This window comes from Apus apus, chromosome Z, assembly GCF_020740795.1.
Source record: "Apus apus isolate bApuApu2 chromosome Z, bApuApu2.pri.cur, whole genome shotgun sequence".
Taxonomy (NCBI): Eukaryota; Metazoa; Chordata; class Aves; order Apodiformes; family Apodidae; genus Apus; species Apus apus.
Genome location: NC_067312.1, coordinates 45,842,207 through 45,863,820, shown reverse-complemented (window position 1 = coordinate 45,863,820; position 21,614 = coordinate 45,842,207).

The window sequence follows — 21,614 nt, the reverse complement described above, 5'->3', positions numbered from 1 at the left end:
AATCTTCTGACAAAAAAAAAAAAAAATCCATATTCACTGGACATAGTTAAGCTCTGTTTTCTTTCTTTTATTAATTTTTTTCTCCCTATGACTAAAATTAAGGGTGTTGCTAGCTTGTCAAAGTCTGCCACTGCTATGTCTCTTCAGAATTTTCTGTTCTTTTGGTCTCTTCAGGCAATTTTCATGCATGTACAATGAGTCTGAAATAAAACGAGAGAAGGACAATGGAGCTAAAACAGTTTTAAGAACACCAGAACTGCAAAATCAATTTTTAAAATTAAATACAGGGGGTTTGTGGGGTTTTTAGCAGCTTTTTTCTTATTTTTCTTTTCTCCTATCACATCCTGTAAAATTCAAGAAATTCAGATGTATGTATAAATTTTAATTTATGAATTAATTTTAATCGCTGTTTTACTGCCAGGTGTTTTTCAGTTGATGCTTACAGAAGGAATTGTTGAGAGTGACAGCAATCTATTTTAAAAAGTTAAGTGAGAGATAAAAAGAGGCTAGTTGTTCTTATTATTACCTGTAGGATTTTGGAAGCTCTAAGTGGGTATCAAGTCAAGACTGCTCAATATTGCATAAAGGCACAGAAATAAGCCCCAAAGAGCTAACCAACTCTGTATAGAATAAAAAGAAAGAACACAATGATACAAACACATGGAAATATATAAAGAGACAGTATAAAAATACTGGAACTGTCTCTGAACTTCAGAATCTGGAATAGTAAAATTTATTGTTAAGCAGCAGAGTATTTGGAAGAGTAAACTGAGGCATTTGTATACTTACTAATAGTAAGTTCCTTTGCAGTAATAAGAGCAAGTGCAGTAAAAAATATGATTCTCAAGGAAACAAAGATTTATTTGAAAAGAACCTGTAGGAGACTAGTATCATGGTCAAATGAAAAGAAATGAATGAGTTAACAGTAAATGAAGTATGTGTAGCAGTTACAGTGAAGGCTGACAGGCTGCAAAGGACTGAAAATGAAAATAAGTGGCATATTTGCAAGTTAGATAAAAAAAAAATAAAATCATAACATGGTGAAGGAAAGGTGACATGGCTGATATGCAGGCATTCAGAGTGGATATAACATATAATGAGACTGTATAATAATCACTCACATCAGCTTCAGAAGAATAACATGGGGGAAAACAGAGAAACAAACCAAACAAAAAACCTTAGTCCCTTACGCTTTTTCTCCATACTTACTCCAGATTTTGAAATTGTTCTCAATGACTAATTACACACTACTGCTGTTTAGCAACTTCCATTTCAGGCTCTTGATCCAGACATCACCCAGACTTGTTTAGCTTCCACTAGCTAAAGAAAAGAGATTCCTGGAAGGTGAACCTTTTTACTTTGTTTGCTTTCCTGTCAAAATACTTTATGATTTCTGAGGAACAGTAACGAAACAATAATAGTTTTTTGGTCTATTTTTCACCCTCTGTAATTTAGTGGAACAAGAAAAAGTTAATCCTTTATAAACTTGGAAATATAGCATTGTCGTAATTTGGGCCCAACATGACAACAGAAAGAAACAGCCCCATGGCTCCTCACTCAACTCCCCCCCACCACACACACTCTGGAATGAGGAGGACAAAGCTCCTGAGTTGAGACAAAGGACAAGGAGGGTTCGTCACCGATTAAGGTCCCGGGCAAAGCAGACTCTACCTGGGGAAAAAATAATAATTTAATTGCACACTAATCAAACACACACAGCACACACCCAGAGCAGTGCTTGCATATGTTACCCCATCGCTCCCTTCTTCCTGGGTCCAAATCACTTTGCTCCTGGTTTCTCTGCCTTCATCCCCTCAGTCACACAGGGGGCACAGGGATGGGGTTTAGAGTCAGCTCACAGGCTGGTGGTTCCTGCCGATCTTTCCTCCTCAAGAAGAAGGATTCCTTACAGTCTTTCCCTGCTTCCCCATGGGGTCCCTCCCATGGGAGACAGTCCTCCATGAACCTCTCCTTCATGAGTCCTTCTCACAAGGTCCAGAGCTTCTCCAGCGTGGGCTTCCCACAGAGTCACTGACTCCTTCGGGAACAAACTCCCCTTGTGCTGGGGTCTTCCAAAGCTGCATAACCAGAATCCACTAGCAGCAAATCCACTGGCCACAAAATCCAAGTCCACTGGCCAAGTTCACCCCTCCTGGCACCTTCAGGGAATGTTTCACCACGTTCCTCCATGAGTGCAGGGGGACAGCTGCCATCTCACCATGGGTTGCAGGGAAACTTCTGGTAGGGCTCCTTCTTCCCCTTCTTCCTCATGAACCATCAGCATTGCTCTCCTTTCCCAGCACCGCTCTCCTCTCCAGCACAGCTCTTCTCCTCCAGGTGCCTCTCTGCTCAGATGTTCTAGCCTTTCTTTCGTATGGTCATCACTGAGGTGCATCTGTTGTCCCTCTAATGGATCTTTGGCTGGGTTTTTGAAGCTTCTTACCTGAGCCATTCCTGTGGCCCTTCCCTCGCTACAAAAAAACCCAACAAACCAAACCAGAACAGACATTCATTTAAAAAAATAATTTATTGGTTTAAAATGTTGTGACTAGAAAAACAGACAATGCCCTAGGGTAGTAGTAACAATGCATTAAGAAATTAGAGCCAAAAGTAACTCATAAGTTGTTTAATGTTGCCCTGCAGATCACTGAGTGGCAGAGCTATCGGAATCAGATATTTCAGACTCTGTCTGGTATATTTCACTAGTCATACTCAGTGTTAAGTAGTTTCATCCACTCCCTGCGGGTAAAGTCCATTCATCACCAGGGAATGTTTTATCTCCTCAGCTGAATTGTGTTTTTTTCATCTATACTTATTATATTTTCTATATAGCTATGATATAATGAGCAATCATATACCAGGGTTTACACTGAAATGAAAAAAAGTTGCAGGACATCAACATGTTTAAATGCCTTTCTGTGGAGGAATTTTTAATACAGCCAGTTGTGGAAGAATTTCTCATACAGAGGGGACATGATTTTGTGAGCTTGGGAGAATTTAACAATCCTTGCTATAGCAGCAGAGTATGAAACTAGTCATTGTTCTTCTTTAAAGCCAGGATTGTCTTTAGCCTTGGGAACCTGAGGAAATGTATCTTCTTTGGGCATCCAAGGATGGGAAGATGGATGAGAAGACTGCAGAATGTATCTGTCTAGTGCTTATAATGCATAAAGGCCTAGTGTAATGAATAAAGTCATAACGTAATGCCTAACCAATAGCAAAATAAAGTCTGCCGCATGAAGAGTGATATTTAGCCAATCATATAAGGTATCTGTCCACATGCACAGCTGTGTGGACAGTAACTTAAAGTATATAAGGAGTAACTGAACTAACAATAAACTGGAACGATATGCAAGATCATATTGGTGGTGGTGTCGTTACTCGGCCCTACTCCTGATCGGATTTATTGCAACACCTTTCCTCTGAAAAGTATCCTTGAAGAGAGGTTTTTGTCTAATTGTGTAACACCAGTGGACACTTAAAGTCTTCTCAGAGTGTGATTATGCCCTAATGTGATCCAAATTCCAGTTATAATTATGAAGGACCTTGGAGTAACCCTTGCAATCTGGAATTATTAAGCTGTTGATTGAGGATCAGGTTGTCAGTGATGAGTGTTTGAATGATGGCTACCGTTTCCCTTGCCTTCCTACTTCCTGTTTCACATACTTTGTAAAGATAAATGCTTGAAATCATCACAGAGAAGTTTAAAATTTTATGCATGTGTGTTCTTTTTTAGCACTATTTCTTAAATAGTAGCTGGAAAAACACTATTGAAAATCTGAGAGAAAACCAGGGGGTTTTGTGCTTTCTACATATTGCAAATATGATTTAGCTTTCTTCTTGTTTTTATAAGTACTGCTGTTAACTACACAATGCGTCCTAACGTACAACATGACAGTGTATTGCTAAATGAAGAGAATTTTTTTTCTTTTTTCCTACCCATTTTGTTATTTTTGCTTTTGGTTAATATTCCTTTTGGTTTTCTAGGCTTGATGTTGTGTTTTGTTTGTTGTTTGTTTTTTTTACAACCAGAAACTGATGTTACTTAGCAGCTTTAAGCTACATATTTTAATTGTATCAAGGAAAGTTACTAAAAGCAGACTTCATACTGGAGTATAAATTATTATCTTGATGCATCTTTGCATACATTTAGCAACTTTTTACCCTCCCTTTTCTACTTGCAACAACCTCTGATAATAAGAATTTAATCTCTGGTTGTGTGCTTTTGACTTTTCTGTTTGTCTGTTTTAAACAGTGTTTGGTTTGTGTCTGAAAGGTTAACCATGAGTAAAGACACAACTGAAACAAGTTTACAATAAAATTCTAGAGAGAAATCTGAAATATATAACATCTTCATAAAACACAGCTGTGTTTTGTGTGGATTTTTAATAGCAATGTTTTAAAATACTGTCTTGATGGAATAAAACCCTACTTCAACCAACTTAGGGTATGGGCACCTGACTCTTAAGATGTTGAGCGAATGTACTATTTTTGAAGTCCTGACCTTGACAGGGGTTGAGACATAACTATTCACAGTAAAGAATGCAATACCTCTAAAGAGGCTTCCCAAAACAAATGTTGTGTTTTGTCTCTACCACTTAGTAATGGTTTATGGTTTAAATTCATGTTTTAATTTGCCACATAAATGTTTATTTTTTTATTTCTGCTGTGGTGAAAAGCTGTGCTAGTCATGCTGAAGTCTTTGGAATTACATGACATAAATCATGAAGAACTGAGAGTACAGTCTTCTTTGTACTTAATATAATCTCTGCCTTCATTTTTCCATAAGTCCTTCTCAAATACAAAATAGGCCTGGGTATTTCTTTTGAAGAAAATAACAAGAGTGAAAGTTTTAATTACATAATTTATAACTTACACCCAGTATTGCTTTTGCACTTCAGGTTGAGACAGTATCTAGTTTTAATACTCTGGTCTTCGAGGAAAAAACAAATGTTCTGCAGGTTTTGGGGCTGCTAACCCAACACTGAGAATGGTAGATAACTAAAGGTAGCAAAACCATTCCTTCACCTGTTCTCTTTTCAGTGACTTGATCTGCTCACCAGTAAATAAATCTGACCATGAGTAACAGCTGTCTAAATTGCTTGAAAGCTTTTTGCTGTTTGTGACAAAGCATCAAATTCTAGGACCCAAAGTTCCCATGATGTGTAAAGCAATGATTTCAAAACTGAGAGGTTCTTTTAGATTTTAAATGAAGGATCAAAGCAGATTCACTGAGGAAAAATACTGTTTGTGAAGGAGAAGTTAATGGAGTGAGTAAACAAAATCAACATCCTCTCTTCCTCTACAAATTTACACTGGCTACAAGAAGCAGCAGTGGATTTTATAAGCAAATTATTTCCAATATCCCAATGTCAGTGACATTAATTTGTTAATTCTGGTGAAACTGTATTTGAAGAGTGCTTTTTATGGATTTTCAAATTACAGCTTTAATTTTAATGTGGCTTTAATTATTGATCAGATATTTCAGCATAGCATCCATAAATGCAACACGTTAATTACTATAGGAGTTAGCTGAGAAATTAAAAAAAAAAAAGCTGAATAGATATAAGCCTCTGTTTTGCACACAAAAGGAGGTGCCTGCCTAATTATTTGAAGCTCTAAATAGTGTGGTGACAGTCACCAAATGAATCAAAATTGGTTAGCTAGGTAGGAGAAACACTTTTGTCTGTTCTATAAAATGTAAGATACACTACTGGCTTTTATATCAAACTAATCACTCAGGTTCTATTTAACATATTTGTCAGAGATATGGACAGTGGCATTGAGTGCACTCTCAGCAAGTTTGTTTAACACCAAACTGTGTGTTAAGCTTGACATGCTGGAAGGGAAGGATGCAATCCAGAGGGCCCTTTATAGGCTTGAGCCTATGCAAACTGCATGAAGTTCAATAAGGCCAATTGCAAGGTTCTGCACCTGGGCTGGGCCAATCCCAAGCACAGATATACAGACTGGGTAGAGAATGGATTGAAAATAGCCTGGGCGAGACAGACTTGGGAGTGATGGTGGATGAGAAGCTCAATATGAGCTGTTAACATGTGCTTGCAGACCAGAAAGCCAACCATGTCCTGGGCTGCATCAAAGGATCCATGGCCAGTGGGTTATGGGAGGTGGTTCTCCCTCTCTGCTCTCATAAGACCTCAGCTGGAGTACTGTGTCCAGTTGTAAGCCTATAACATAAGAAGGACATGGAGCTGTTGGAGCTAGTCCAGAGGAGGGCCATGAAGATGATCAGAAGGCTGGAGCTTAGATGAATACTTTATGGTCATGTGCGAGTATCTATAAAATAAATTAGGACAGAATTTTTGGAGTAGGATCATAGTTGTAAGGTTTATAGTTAATAATCTTGCTGATTGAATAATGCTAATTATTTCTGATAGACTTTAGCAGTCTGAACTTCTTGTCAATTCAGTATTTCTAGGATTTAGATTAGCCTATCAGTCTGTGCTACATGATTAGAGCATAAAATGCAAAATATTAACTAAAAGTTAGAGACTCAAATTTCTTGCTTTTAGATGTCTAGAGTCAAAGGAAAAGTTCCAAAACATCCTGTTCACCACACAGATTTGTTGTGTAGTGCATGCAAAATATTAACCAATTTCACATGAGATCCAAAGAATAGGGTTCCCTGAACAGAATGGGTCTGAAGTCCATGCAGACACCAGGAGTGCTAGAATAGGCAATAGTTGAGGGGCAGAAAAAAGGGCTACTTGAGAATTTCAATCCATTCCTGTCCCATCTTGTGGCATTGTCTCAGTAGAATTCAATTTTTTTTTTCTGTTTTGATTTTTTTTTCTTGTCTTCTTTTTTTTGGGGGGGACTACAGGGAGCTGCTAGCCGAACACTGAGCATGGTCCATAACTATGGGTAGAAAACCCATTAATTCACAATTCCTGTGCCAAAAGGGAGATCCTCCTCTGTCCTATACCTCACAAGGTATTAAAAAAAAAGTTTATTGCTGTTTTTATGTGAGTAAGTTTTTTTGGGAAGCCAGTAAGGCTTAGAGGATCAACTGATTGTTCCTATCAGGGGTGATCTATTCTGAAGATGCTAAAAAGCAGGAGCCCAGGAGCCTAGGTATTCAGAAAAACACAAGTTAGCTGAGGATTTTTGATACCTGCAAAGTAAGGCAGAAGCCAAGAATAAATTTCTGAAAAAACAGAGAATCTTGATCTTCTTCTCTTTTAGGACAAAGAATACCCTTAAGTTTGCCTTAAAAATTTAGAAGTTATTTCAAGTAAACATCAGCTTGTGGAAGGGCTACAGAAACACCTCTAAGTCATGAGTGACCTGTAAACTTCACAAAGCAGTTAATTCCAAAATTTCCAGTAAGCTGCTCTGGTTAAAGATTCTCAGCAAATTTGAGAGTATTGGAGGAAGTGACTCCTATATCAGGAAAGAATACAGTCTTTATTATGGGACAGCTGCCCTATCTTTAAGGGTGATTGAGACAAAAAATATTAATTAAGAATCTTTTGAAGCTCTAGTAAGTGGAGATTTCACAGGAAGCATCCTGAAATAAGCACTTTCCAAGTCTCTAATTTTGTTCCTCTCATGATAGCCACCTTATATTGAGGGATATACTAGGAAGATACAAACAGGTCATGCATTTTTTTGTTCCCTTCTTCCCTTACCCCGAGGAAATTTATGTTCCTGGAAACCACAGCATAAAGCATGACAACAGAATTAATTGTTTCTGATAGCTTTAATTAGACAAGATGTCATAGAATCCCAGAATCATAAAGGTTGGAAAAAACCTTCAAGATCATGAAGTCCAACCATCTGCCCTACACCCCATGACCACTAAAACATCTTATGAAACAGCACATCTAGCTGTTTTTTGAAAACCTCCAGGGAAGGTGCCTCCACCACCTCCCTGAGAAGTGTGTTCCAATGCCTCACCAACCCTTCTGTGAAGAAATTTTTCCTAATATCCAGTCTGAACCTTCCCTGGCACAACTTGACCTCACTTCCTCTTGTCCTATTGCTAGTCACTAGTGAGAGGGGGTCAACACCCACCTCACTACAACCTCCCCTCAGGTAGTTGTAGAGAGCAATGGGGTCTCCCCTCAGTGCCCTCTTCTCCAGGCTGAACAGCCCCAGCTCCCTCAGCCTCCCCTCATAAGACCTGTTCTCCAGACTCCTAATCAGCTTAGTTGCCCTTCTCTGCACCCTCTCCTGCACCTCAATATCCTCCCTATGCTGCACTGCCCAAAACTGCACACAGTGCTCAAGGTGAGGCCTGAGTATAAGGGATTACCTCCTTGGTCCTGCTGGTCACATTGTTCCTCATACAGGCCAGGATGCCATTGGCCTTATCGGCCACCTGGGCACACTGTCATCTCATGTTCAGTTGGTTGTCAATCAACAACCCCAGGTCCCTCTCAGCTGGGCAGTTCTCTAGCCACTCCTCCCCAAGCCTGTAGTGCTGCTAGGAGCTTTTGTGGCTGAAGTGCAGGACCTGACATTTGGCTTTGTTTAAACTCATACAATTGTTCTTGGCCTATTAGTCAAACCTATCTAGATCCCTCTGCAGACCCTCCCTACCCTCAAGCAGATTGATACTCCCACCCAGCTTAGTGTCATCTGCAAACTTACTGAGGGTGCACTCTATTCCTTCATCCAAGTCAGCAATAAAGATGCTAGACAGGAGCGGCCCCAGCACCAGGCCCTGGGGAACACCACTTGTAAATGGCTGTCAACTGGATTTAACTCTGTTCAACTGTTTGGACCCAACCACTCAACCAGTTTTTTATCCAACAAATCGTGTGCACATCCAAGCCGTGAGCAGCCAGCTTCTGCAGGAGAATGCCATGGTGTCATGGTTTAAACCAGGACTGGCAATTAAAAGGGCAACAATAATGCTCTCGATCTCCATCCCCTCTGACCCAGGTAAGGAAAGGAGAAAGAGTAAGGAGGGGTCTTTCTAGAATGAAAACTAAACTAGACAGGTTTAATTAAATATTAACAATAAAAGAAAATATATACAAGTATGTGCAGGAATATGCAAAAACCTATCACCTCCCCAGACCGCCAGCAACTCCCACAACAGTCTCCTTACCTGTGAGCAGCTCTGAAAAGTCATGGACCACTGCTGGAGGTAGCAGCAGAGCAAAACAGGAGCTGAGGGTAGAGTTATGAGGCTCAGAAAAGCATGGGTCTAGGGATCAAAGATGGATAGATGAAGACCTCCCTGGATGCCAGACAGTACTAGAAAGAAAAAAAGGGTTGGAATTCCATGACACCTGAATTTCTATATGGGATGGAATACTTGGTTGGCCAGTTTTGCCACCTGTCTAGTCTGCTCCTCCCTATGGGAGGTTTGTAGATACGAGTCTTCTGCTTCTTTGATGTCCAAAGCAGTAGATTCAACAAGCAGAGGAAAGCGTCCTTGGTCCCTCAGCAGTATCTATAAACAATCCAGCATTATCAGCCCACTAGTTGGAAAATTTGCCATTACTTTCAGCGAGTGTGCTTAAAAGAGTTCACTGAAAAAAAGTAATAATTAAAAAGTTAAAACATCTCAAACCAGGTCATATGGGAAACTGTGTCAAAGGCCTTGCTAAAGTCAAGGTAGACAACATCCATATGTTAGACATAATGGATATCATATCTCAGAAAGTATTGGTTATTTGCTTCTTCAGATCTCTTTAACATTGCTTATCCTATTGGTTTAAGATCAAATTAATTGTAGGCTGGTGAAGTAAGGCCCCTTACAAAGCCCCATTTCCTGCTTTTTTTTTTTAAAGCCTTATTTTGAATCTAATTAGTTTCAAATAGGCTTTTGCAATAAACATTGGTTTGAAAAAATTATCAAATTACTTTAGGCTACCTCCTCTAACCACAGGGAATTACAGGATGTTACTTCTATGGCTGAGTTTCATTGTTTCTTTCAATCATACATGGCTTCCAGGTTATTTGAAAAGGAAGTTAACTCCCCTATTTCTTCCAATAAATATTCAGATGTTCCAGAATTGGGCTATAGATTGTATATTCTTCCCTTTTATTTTTAAGCCATCATATTGCTTTCCTGTGGTTTATTTTTTGTCTGATTCTGGTTTTGGCTTTTTTTTTTTTTTTATGTTCGTTTGTTTGTGAGGGGTTTTTTTTTGTTTCTTTGTGGTTTTTTAGTATTAAGCATTCTTATTAATTTAGTAGTGATTTAATATTAGAAGCAATACCTTTACTGAAGAGCTGTATAATGGAAAAACGAGTATGTAAATTAAAGACCTGTCAGGACACATTCCTGTATAATCTGCCCTAGGTGTTCATTATGTAGCATGGGGGTTGGACTCAATGATCCTCAGAGGTCCCTTCCAACCTCTATGATTCTATTATTCTGTGGTATTTCAAACATTTTCCCTGATAGCAATGGAAATTGAAAGGTTTTCATTATTTTTTTACAATTACCCCCTCCCCCCACCATACGTCCAAAGTATTTTTGATAGAGTGGATTAAATAAATTTTTAAAATCCAGATAAATGATGTGGAGCCAGAAAGGTGTCTTTATAAACTTTATAAGGTAATTCTCAAGAGAAGAGTGGCTGGTTTCCAATTGATTAACTCTACTTCCAGGATTGACAGTGCTGCCCAAAAATTATTGCTTGGGGTGACACAGATCACTGAAATATGCTTCCTAGTGATTTGAGAAAGCCATAAAATAAATTAAAACTAAGACTGCATTTTCATGTGTATAATACAATTTATTTATTTTTTTAGCATCCCTTGCAGGCTTCAATAATCAGAGAAATATTGAATATTCTTTTGTTTGCATCTGTACACACCACAGTATATTCTATGTTGTTGTTTTTGTTTTGCACTTGAGGGTATGACATAAATCACAGAATCAGTAAAAGCTATTCATTCCCTATGGATGTTTGGATCAGCTGTTCAACTTTCAAAATTCTGGAAATGCACAATGCAGAAAACAATTGACCTAATCACTCTTTCTGCATATTCAGTAGGAAGTGATCAGGAAGATAACTTATTTTCCCATGAGATAGAAAAATTCAGCTGATGTTTGTCTACACTTAGACCACTAAAATCTCACAAAAAATAAACAACATTGATAAAAAAATTGTACCCAGCTTTATTTTTCTCAACATGCATTCATATCCACCCACAGACTAAAGAGAGCTATTATTTCATACTTTTAGGTCACAATTTTATTTTAGTTCATGAAGGCATATCAGTAAGAAATATTTGTTGGTACATTATCATCTAACATTTAGAACCACTAATCACATAAATAAATCAGGAGAATGTATGGAGTAAAGAAAAATAAAAAATGTAGATTATAGAAGGTGGATTTTTTTCTTGAGTGCATTGCATGTTACCGCAAGTATTTAATCGCTAGACCCACCCAGCCTCATTGAAATAGATCTCATCAGCTTTTATTGTGAAGCTTTTTTCTTGAAAATAATATATTTAAACATCTAAGGGAGAACTCAAATTATTCCTGTATTTCCTGATATAAGACTGTCCATCTAGTCAAGCCTTTATTTGAACTGCTGTTAAATAATTTCAGTTGGCATATTGAACTGGGTTGTTTGTTTGGGTTTTTTTACAAGTAGCATAATTTGTGTGAATATTTCAATTAAACAGCATTCCATCAGATTTTTCTATTAATTTTAAATAAGTTCTAGGTTTGGAAAAAAAAAAAAATCTTTAACTTTTTTAGGACATACAATTATCATTATACCTAGTTGTAAAACACCAACAAAACAGAACATTTATAGGCTGATTTGTCACCAAAAATTCTGGCTTAATTTATTCAATGTTAATTTCCCTTTTTCTTTTCTAGCTTTTTTTTTTTTAATTATTCTGGGGTGTGGGAGAGAAGTTGTGTGTGGTCACTGCTGCTCTGCCATTCTCTGCTTGCATTGTTTTTAATATTGTAAATAAAATGTCTTGACTGAAAAAACCTGAAGTCAACAGAGTCAGGTTGCCAAGGACATCTGACTCTACAAGAATGACAATTTGTTAGAGAATACATATTTGAAACCTTTTTCAAACAATAGGATTTTCATTCTTTCAAGGGCCGTAAATAACACCAACACACAGACGACAACAGAAGTATCTAACCTGGCACTAGATGGCACCTTTTTTTTTTTTTTTTTCTTTTTCCCCCCAAAGCCCAGATACTTTGTGAATACTAGAAGGTGCAAACTTAATATCACATGAGAAGTCATACCTGCTGAGCAATTATACCCCTCTGTGCTATTGTATAACTGATTGTATAACCATAAGGATGTTTCAAATATTACAAACAATTTCTGTTGGATAATGCAGTATTATGCCATGAAATGAACCAGCTACCTGGACTCATTTGATGTGTGTCAGGGTCCAGTCTCCGAGTATGGGTTTTTTTTTTAATATTCTGCACATGGAGGGTGCAATATTTAATATCAAATTTAGTTGTCTGAAGATATTTGATGTCACACAGGATTTCTGATTTAGTAGAGTGACTAAAAATACAATGAAATATTAAAGCAATTTTAAGTTATACTTTGCAAAATAAAACAATTGCAGTGTAGAGTCCAATCAATACCAATGTGTTTCCATTACTGGTTTCTATTACATGCTGCCTGTCATGATGCTAGATTCCCTCAGTCACTAGAAAGAAACTGGAGGGCTGATGCCAGCTCAAGCCCATTGCTATCTTTAACATTTTTTTTGCAGGTGTCTGGTTTTTATACTCAATGTTGGGCTGTGCAGGCATTCACTCGCCCCATGTTGGTCTGGCTATGTCAGGGAGACATTCACACTGTTTTAATGAGCACAGGGAGAAACATTTACAACACCAGATGATAGATATTTATCCAAAACTAAGGCATCAGTTGCCCTTTGTGTTGAGATCAAGGTCATGTTCGTTGTAACAGTTGTGGCCAATCTCACCCTACATTGTTCCTTTAGCTTTGTAGGCACATCACACTTGCCCACCTCCTCTGATCCTTACTCTATTTTAGGGGTTTATTGATCAGCCACAGCATGAATCTAGCAGAGGAAATGGAAAAGCTGGTAAAATAAAATATAGAAACAGTATAGAAAGAAAAACAGAGAAAATTATATAACAATCTAAGCAGTGCAAAATAAAAGTGCATTTAAAAAAAAAAAAAAAGAAAAAATAATGCCTTTTTAACATTCCTTCTTTTTAAAAATTATTAAAATTAACAAACTGGGTCAAATCATAACTTTATTTCCAAATAATTTCCACAATACTGAACTTTTAAACAATGTAAAATACAATAAAAATGCAAAAGAATCAAGATCACAGCAATAAAATTAAGTCATTGGAAAAAAAGTTTTAAAAAATAGGCAGTAAGGATTAGAATTTATAGAATTAGGTTTTGGGACCAGCAGCTGTAAAATCAGATTTGCTTCTCAGCTTTGAATTACTGAAAGGATTACTCTGCTGGTCTGAGGACAAGTGCCTACCTGGACTCACTGATTCCACGCTGCCACTTTTGTTAGGTGTTACTTATTCTTCCTTTGAGTGATGGATTAGGCACATTTAGATTCTGGCTTTAAGCAACAATTTTGTTGTGTTTATGCTTGCAAAAGAAGTATCAATCACACTGACCCCACAGGTCTGTAACGTCTTCTCATGTCTCACTAGCTTAGCACAAATGATATATTTTGTAGAGATGGGTATTATTTTCAGTGGTGCCTTTCTATCATTGTGGTCTTTTCCAATTTGGAAAAGCTCACTGCATGCATTAAACTCTACCATGCAATAGGACAAGCTGATCTTAGTAACATCTATTATTTGGAAATTTGCAATTATTTATTTGCTGAATGTCAATCTTCCTTGACTTTTATGTGTCTAAAATTCTGTAATGAAAAGTTATACAGAAACAGTCATCTACCTAAGATGCCCTATATGGATAGATCATTGTATTTTTCTGTCTATTTTGGGGCTCTTATAGTTCATATAGTATAATTTTTTTTTCTATTAACATCTTGCCAAAAAAAGCCACAAAGCTTTCTATTTGGTATTGAGAAGAGACGAAGATCTGAAAGATTGACATAATTTTATCTCTAGAAATACAGATCAAAGAGAAAACATGTCAGATTTTTTTTTTTTTTTAACTGCAATAAGTTACTCATGTTGCTTGAAAATATAGGAATAAGCATAGAAAGATCATAGAATCATAGAATGTGTGGGGTTGGAAGTAACCTTCAAAAGTCACCTAGTCCAGCCCCTTCTACAGTGCACAGGGACCTTTTTGACTAGATCAGGTTGCTCAGAGCCTTGTCAAGCCTGCCTGTGAATGTTTCTAGGTATGGGGCCTCTATCACCTCTCTGCACAACCCGTTCCAGTACCTCACCACCCTTGTAGGAAATAAGTTTTTCTTGATGTCCAATCTGAATCTACCCTTCTCTAGTTTAAGACCATTGCCTGTCATCCTGTTGCTACACACCCTTGTAAACAGACCCTCCCCAGCTTTCTTGTAGGCCCCCCTCAGATGCTGGAAGGCCTCATCCCCCAGAGCCTTCTCCTCTACAGGCTGAACAACCTCAGCTCTCTCAGCCTGTCTTCATAGGCAGGGTGCTCCAGCCCTCTGATCATTTTTGTGGCCCTTCTCTGGACTATTTCAAATAGGTCCATGTTCCTCTTGTGTTGCAGGCTTCAGAGCTAGACACAGTACTCCAGGTGGGGTGTCACCAGAGCAGAGTGGAGGGGCAGAATCACCCCCCCTTGCCCTGCTGGACACATTTCTTTTACTGCAGCCTGGAATGCAACTGCCTGCCTTGGGCTGTGAGCATGCATTGCTGGGTCATGTCCAGCTTTTCAACACCAGTACCGCCAAGTCCCTTTCTATGGGACTGCTCTACATCACATCATTCTCCAGCCTGTATTGGTAATGAGGATTGCCTCTACCCAGGTGCACGACCTTACCACTTGGCTTCGCTGAACTTCAGAAAGTTCACATGGGTGCATTTTTTCACATGGGCTCCAGCTTTTCCAGGTTCCACTAGATAACATCCCATCCCTCTGCTATACCAACCACACTAGTCAGCTTAGTCTCACTGGAAAACTTGCTGAGGGTGCCCTCAATCGCACTTTCTATGACATTAATGAAGATATTAAACAGCACCAGTCCTAGTACAGACCCTTGAGGAACATCTCTTATCAGTCTTCTGCCTATGGACATCGAGCCATTGACCACTAACAGTTCAAGGCAGCCATCCAGCCAACTGCTTATCCACTGAACAGTCTATCCATCAAATCCGTATCTCTCCAACTTACAGAGAAGGACGCTGTGGTGGACCATGTCAAAGGCCTTGCAGAAGTCCAGAGAGATGACATCCACTGCTTTTTCCTTGTCCACTGATGTAGTCACTCCACTGTAGAAAGTCACTAAGTTGATCAGGCATGACGTGCCTTCAGTAAAGCCATGCTGGCTATCTCAAATCACCTCCTTATCCTCCATGTGTCTTAGCATAGCTTCTAAGAGGGTCTGTTCCATGATCTTCCTAGGCAGAGAGGTGAGGCTGAGCCATAGTATTTCCCTATGAGTATATTTTGGAATATGTATATTTTTTCATGTGCATGGTTATTTTACAAGGAAAATTTTCATCTATGCTACTGCAGTTGAGCAAATGATGTTTCCACTTATTGATGACACACTAACAATAAATAAATAATGTCTCTCATGAACTCAGTTGATTGAATAGAGAGACATAATAAACTGAGCCAAGGACATTCCTCAAGGACATAGCAACTTAATGATTGACAGGACTTGAGGGGGAAAAGTTTTCCTGATGAAGGATCAGAATGCCCTTATCTGATTGGTTGGCATGGATATTAATGAAGGATCAGAATGTCCTTGTCTGATTGGTCAGCACATAAACTAACAAGGGATTAAAACCCTACCAATCAGAGACTCAGGAGGGAAGTGGAAGTAAAGGGTTGCAGCCTGCTGCTGCCGCCTCTTTGTTGTGTGCTGCTGGCTGTACATGGTGTGTTCACTGCAGGAAGTGTTGTGGAGAACGGGCCATCTTCTCCCCCCACGTAAGACTAAATAAAATGCCTTTTAAGCCAGCAGAGGCCTTTTGGTGATTATACCCAGCAAATGGACAAAAACAAGCCTGCCTGTTCAAGGACAAGCAAAACAAAGGTTGTGATACAAGGCAGGAAAAATGGATAACAAGTTATGGAATATCCCTAATAGCTACTGCCCTGACTTTGGACCCATGAATGCTAATTGGCTCTGGGCCTTATTAATATGTTCATAAAGAGAAGACAGTAGCATGCATTGCAGCAGTAATCCTGACTGGGCAGGGGGTCCCTGGAGTATAAAAGGTGACAGCATTTGTGGGTCAGTGAGTGGCCTACTTGGATGCTCCCTACAGGGGACACCCCTGCTGCTGGCTGGAGATCTGCCTGGATGCCAGGACCTCACCTGCTATGGAGCCGAACGGCAGGACCCTCCCTGCCTGCCCAGGAATTTAACCCAGAATACAATGGTAAGAATGCCAGGGACCCTTCCTGCTGCCGCCTGGGCTGCAGTGCCCCCCTTCCACCAGAACTGTGTGTTGTCGGGGAAACTAGTGATGCCAGAGACCCTGCCACCAAGCTGCCGGGCTGCCGTCGTCCATGGCAGCTGCCACTGGGGACTGTGCCAGGTAAGACAGCCGCCGCAAGGGAGCTGCCCTCCTACAAGCCAGCTTGCTGGAAAGACTGGATGCCACTGGAAGCTGCACACCACTGGGAGTTGCACCCCGCCACAAGCCAGCTCACCACAAGAAAAGCTGTCACCTAGGAGATGCACACCACGACCTGGTAATAAAATTGTGCACCCTACTGTGATTCTGCTGCTCATACTTGCACACACTCTGTAACCTCTTAACGAAGAATTTTCGCTGGGCTTTACTTCCTCACTTTTACTCCTTTGATCCTTGCACTCCTCCCTTGGAGGCTATATTTAATACGGGCATAGTACTTTTGACTTATTTCTCTGACATAACCCTTAGCCTACCTCTCCTGAAACTTGTCCCTTAGTGTGTCTGTTCCTTAATACACCAGTTAATTTGTAAATTAAATATTGGTGCCCATGACAATTTGTGAGTTTGATGGGTGTGGTATTTTAGTTTCCACTCTAAGATACAGTCCCAAAGTGGCCATTGCTCTGTGCGAGGTGAACACTGTGCACAGCTTGGTCTCTTTTAAAAACCCCTCCACATTATAAGGGAAGTTGCAGAAACATCCTTACTTCTGGCGGCCTGTTATTAGTGACATCATCAGTTGGCAACAAGTGAGTTTGCTGAATCACCAGAGGAGCAGAAGAAGACAAGAGCTACGGCGCAGAAGCAGGCAGAAAACCCCCGAAGTGTGACTTTACCCTGAGATTTGGCTATTAGCGGCTCGGTTGCTGCCAGAATCTCTCAAGGGGAAAATAAATCACAACTGAGCTATCACTCAAATGACCCAACAGGGACAAAAGGCAGTAGTTAGCGCAGAGTCGCCAGTTCCAGGTCCTAATTGCTAAAAGTGCTGATAACGTAGCAGCCAAAGGCAGAGAAGCCATGCCCTGCTGCCGCCAGCTCCTCAACTCAGCTTCTGCACACGGCAACTCCGGAGCACTGTAGCACACCAGAGCGCCTGAAAATCCCAGCGCCCTTAAATCATTGCAGCGCTCTCAAACCAGGACACCACTCTCAAGTTGAGACAGCATTCTCAGCTCGCCGCAGATTCGTAGCCGCGTGTCCCAGCCACGTGCGGAAGCCACGCTGGAGCTGCCACTGCAGTACCAGCCGCAGCCACTTGTTGCCGCTGTTCACTGCAACTCGCCGAGGTTCACTGCAAACTCCTCAACCCACCAAACCATGGAATAGTAAGTGTGGTTGTATATCGGGTCTCTTATTTTCCTGCAATCTCTCACCCCGGGAAGATCATAGAATCATAGAATCATAGAATCACAGAATCATAGGGGTTGGGAGGGACCTCGAAAGATCATCTAGTCCAACCCCCCCTGCTAGAGCAGGGTCCCCTAGAGCACATCACACAAGAACGCATCCAGGTGGGTTTTGAATGTCTCCAGTGAAGGAGACTCCACAACCTCCCTGGGCAGCCTGTTCCAGTGCTCTGTCACTCTCACAGTAAAAAAATTTTTTCGTATATTCACCTTGAACCTCCTATGCTCCAATTTCCACCCATTACCCCTTGTCCTATCACTGGTCATCACTGAGAAAAGCCTAACTCCATCTCCCTGACACTCACCCCTTACGTATTTGTAAACATTGATGAGGTCACCCCTCAGTCTCCTTTTCTCCAAGCTAAAGAGACCCAGCTCCCTCAGCCTCTCCTCATAAGGGAGATGTTCTACTCCCTTAATCATCTTTGTAGCTCTGCGCTGGACTCTTTCAAGCAGATCCCTCTCTTTCTTGAACTGAGGGGCCCAGAACTGGACACAATACTCCAGATGCGGCCTCACCAGTGCAGAATAAAGAGGTAGGAGAACCTCTCTTGACCTACTAACCACACCCTTTCTAATGCACCCCAGGATGCCGTTGGCCTTCTTGGCCACAAGGGCACATAGCTGGATCTAGCCAGCCCTCATACACACGCAAAGCAACCTCCCGACAGGGTTCAGCGATGGGCATAGTATCCACCCCCCCTCTATCTGGTGTTGTAATATTCCACCTCTGCAATCCCACTTTTGCGGTTAATATCTCGAACCGGGAACACACTGAATTCAAACAAGACACCCGCATTTACGCTGATTCCTCAATTTCACTTAATCCTCTTAATGTGTTAATCAGAATTCATCTTGAGTATCCTTGTGTGTCCCTGCCCCTTTAATAAACCATAATTGAATTTGTTAAAGCAGACCATGGTTTTATGTTTTAATTTCAGCACAGGGGGGAGTGGGCTGTAATTAGTGGAGCTGTAACACTTTGATACCCAGCACATCCACGCTGGCCCCAGTTTTGGGCAGACCTACATAAACTTCTCAGTAATTTGTTTGGATGACCTGAACAGGAAGGCTGGTTGCTGTGATCCAAACTGGTGTCAAAACACCCTGGTTACAAGGGAGACCATGTCCTGGCGGTAGGCACAGCCTCCTATGGCATATGATTCACTCAAAGTGGCTAGAGCTTCTGGGTAGTTCACCCTCCTGTTCCTTTCTTCTTTTCCTTTAAAAAGTAACAAAATATTACACTGGACTGTTCCCATCTAATAAACAGTAAGATTGCCTCTAATCTTATTGCATTCATTAAATAGACAATTAATAACCTTGATTATTAATAACCTTTTTTGTTCATAACCATCCTTAGTCTATGGCTTACTCAGAAATCATGTTGCTGTCAAGATATGGTCACTAAGTTTACTTAAACAGAGGGATTAAGTTCATAGTCCAAGGACACTGTCCTGGTTTGAGCCATGATGAAGCCAATTTTTCCTTTTACTGATTTTTTTTTTTTCTTTCAGTAAACTTTCTTTTGACTAGTAGCTGAGTGTTCCAATTAAGACTGATAATGGTGGAAAGTTTTTCTAACTGCTGGGTCTTCAAGGTCGCACCTTTACTCTGCCAGCTCAGACACTACAGGGAGATCTATGACCCCCCCCGTAGGAGGTGGAATTAGACAGACAGCAAAACTGGCCAGAGATATTCATTTCCATATTATCTACGTCAGCTCAGAGGAAGGTCAGAGATCACAGAAGACAAATTCCTTCCTTCTTCTTCTTCCCTTCTCTTCTGTCCATGGCCGGCATACGGGGAGGACTCCGTCCATCCATCACCGTTGACCCCCAGGCTCGAGCTTTCCTGACCCTCATAACTCTCTGCTTTCTCCAGCAGCAGTCCAGAATTATTTGGGACTGTTCACAGCTAAAGAGTGTGCTGTGGGAATTGCTGGGGGTGGGGGAAGGTGAGAGGCTTTTGCACATACCTGAGTACATTTGTGTATAATTGTATATAGTTTCTTTTATCATTAGTGTTTAACTAAAGCTGTGTAGTTTAGTTTTCAATCCAGCAAAGTCTCTTTTTCTCTCTCTCCTTCCCTACCTGTGTGGGATGGAGAGGGGATCGAGAGCATTGTTGTCAAACCTGAGTCAAATGGTAACAACTTCCCAGACAAAAAACATTTCAGTATTTATCTATTAATCATCCACTCATCAATGTAACCTGCAGCAAGCATTGTTAAGTAGGCTTTTTAACACTTGTCATTTTCTTTAAAAGTGGTTGTTACAACCTAACCAGTTCAGTAACTCAGTAAAGACAGTAATGCAAAAGACATGATGGTGAATGTAGCATTCTTTCAAGGTTTTAAGTAAAGAAATATCTTTTGTTGATGTTTCATGTTGAAATTATCTGATCTACTTTGGGTGGGGAACCCAAATGGCTGTTAATGACTATTTATGTTTGTTGTGTTATTCACACAGAAGTAATTTGTGTCTATTGTGTATGTAAATGACAATTATTTGTCAGCATGGTGATTTACAACTGAGGCATTCACAGTTCTGGAGGCAGATGAGAGTACAGGAGAAGGCTGAAGAGATCCTCATTAGTGTGAGATTAGCTCCTAAAGATTTGTTTCATTGCAGGCCTTACTTTCTGAAATTAGGTATATGAATTGTTTGATAAAACAGAACATTCTGGAAATCAGTGATCATTACATCTAAAAAAGAATTCTGGTGGGTGTTGCTTTATGAACTATAGGATGACCAAATTGCTTTTAGAGTATGATTTTGAATTTGTCACTGAAAGATGGCACCTACATGTGTACTGCCTTTAAGTGTTCAACAAATAGATATACCTATATGCAGTTTTGAATGTTAAATTTACTTCAGAAATCCACACTTGATTCTTTAAAACTGAATTCTTAATAAATACAAAACCAATATAATTTACAGAGTATAAGTTAAGTGACAAGATAAACAATGTTTATCTTTCTCTCTATAAATCCACTTTTTAAAACCTAAATTTTCATAGAATTATAAAATCTTCAAATTGTTAAATCTTTAAAAACCTGATTAGAATGATGTTCCAAGTAAAATTTCTTGTATTATAGACATTATCTGAATTTGTGAAGTTTTGGTTCACAAGCTATTAAGACCACAGCATCATTCCCTCTTTGAAAAGGCACTGTCAAAGCAATCTCTGATAGCTTAGTTTAAGGGACTTTACCCATATTGATAAAATTTAATCCAGGAGACCCAGGAAATTGAGGTACAGTTCACCTAAAGCTCAGTGAACAGTTGCTTACTCTTTTCAAATACAGGGACAAGAAAATTTGATCTGATTCTGTTCAGCTGACAGCTGAACTGAAACTACCTGTCCTTCAAGAATTTTGCTTTCTGCTGTTTTCATTCTTCTCATTTCCAAATCAGTTAAGGAAAAAGTGCTAACCTTTTTGTTTAAAGATGGAGATGTTCTTGACTCAGTACATAAAGGTGGAATAATGAAAAACTAAGATTCTGAAATCTGGCCAGAAGATTTCTGATAAATTATTTTTAAAATTTAAAATGTACATAAATTACATAGATATAAAAAAACAATATTGTGTTTTATTTTTAAAAGATGGTTGGATATTTAAGTAACTTAGATGATCTGGATTTTTTTTTTCTTTTGTCATATTGCCCTGG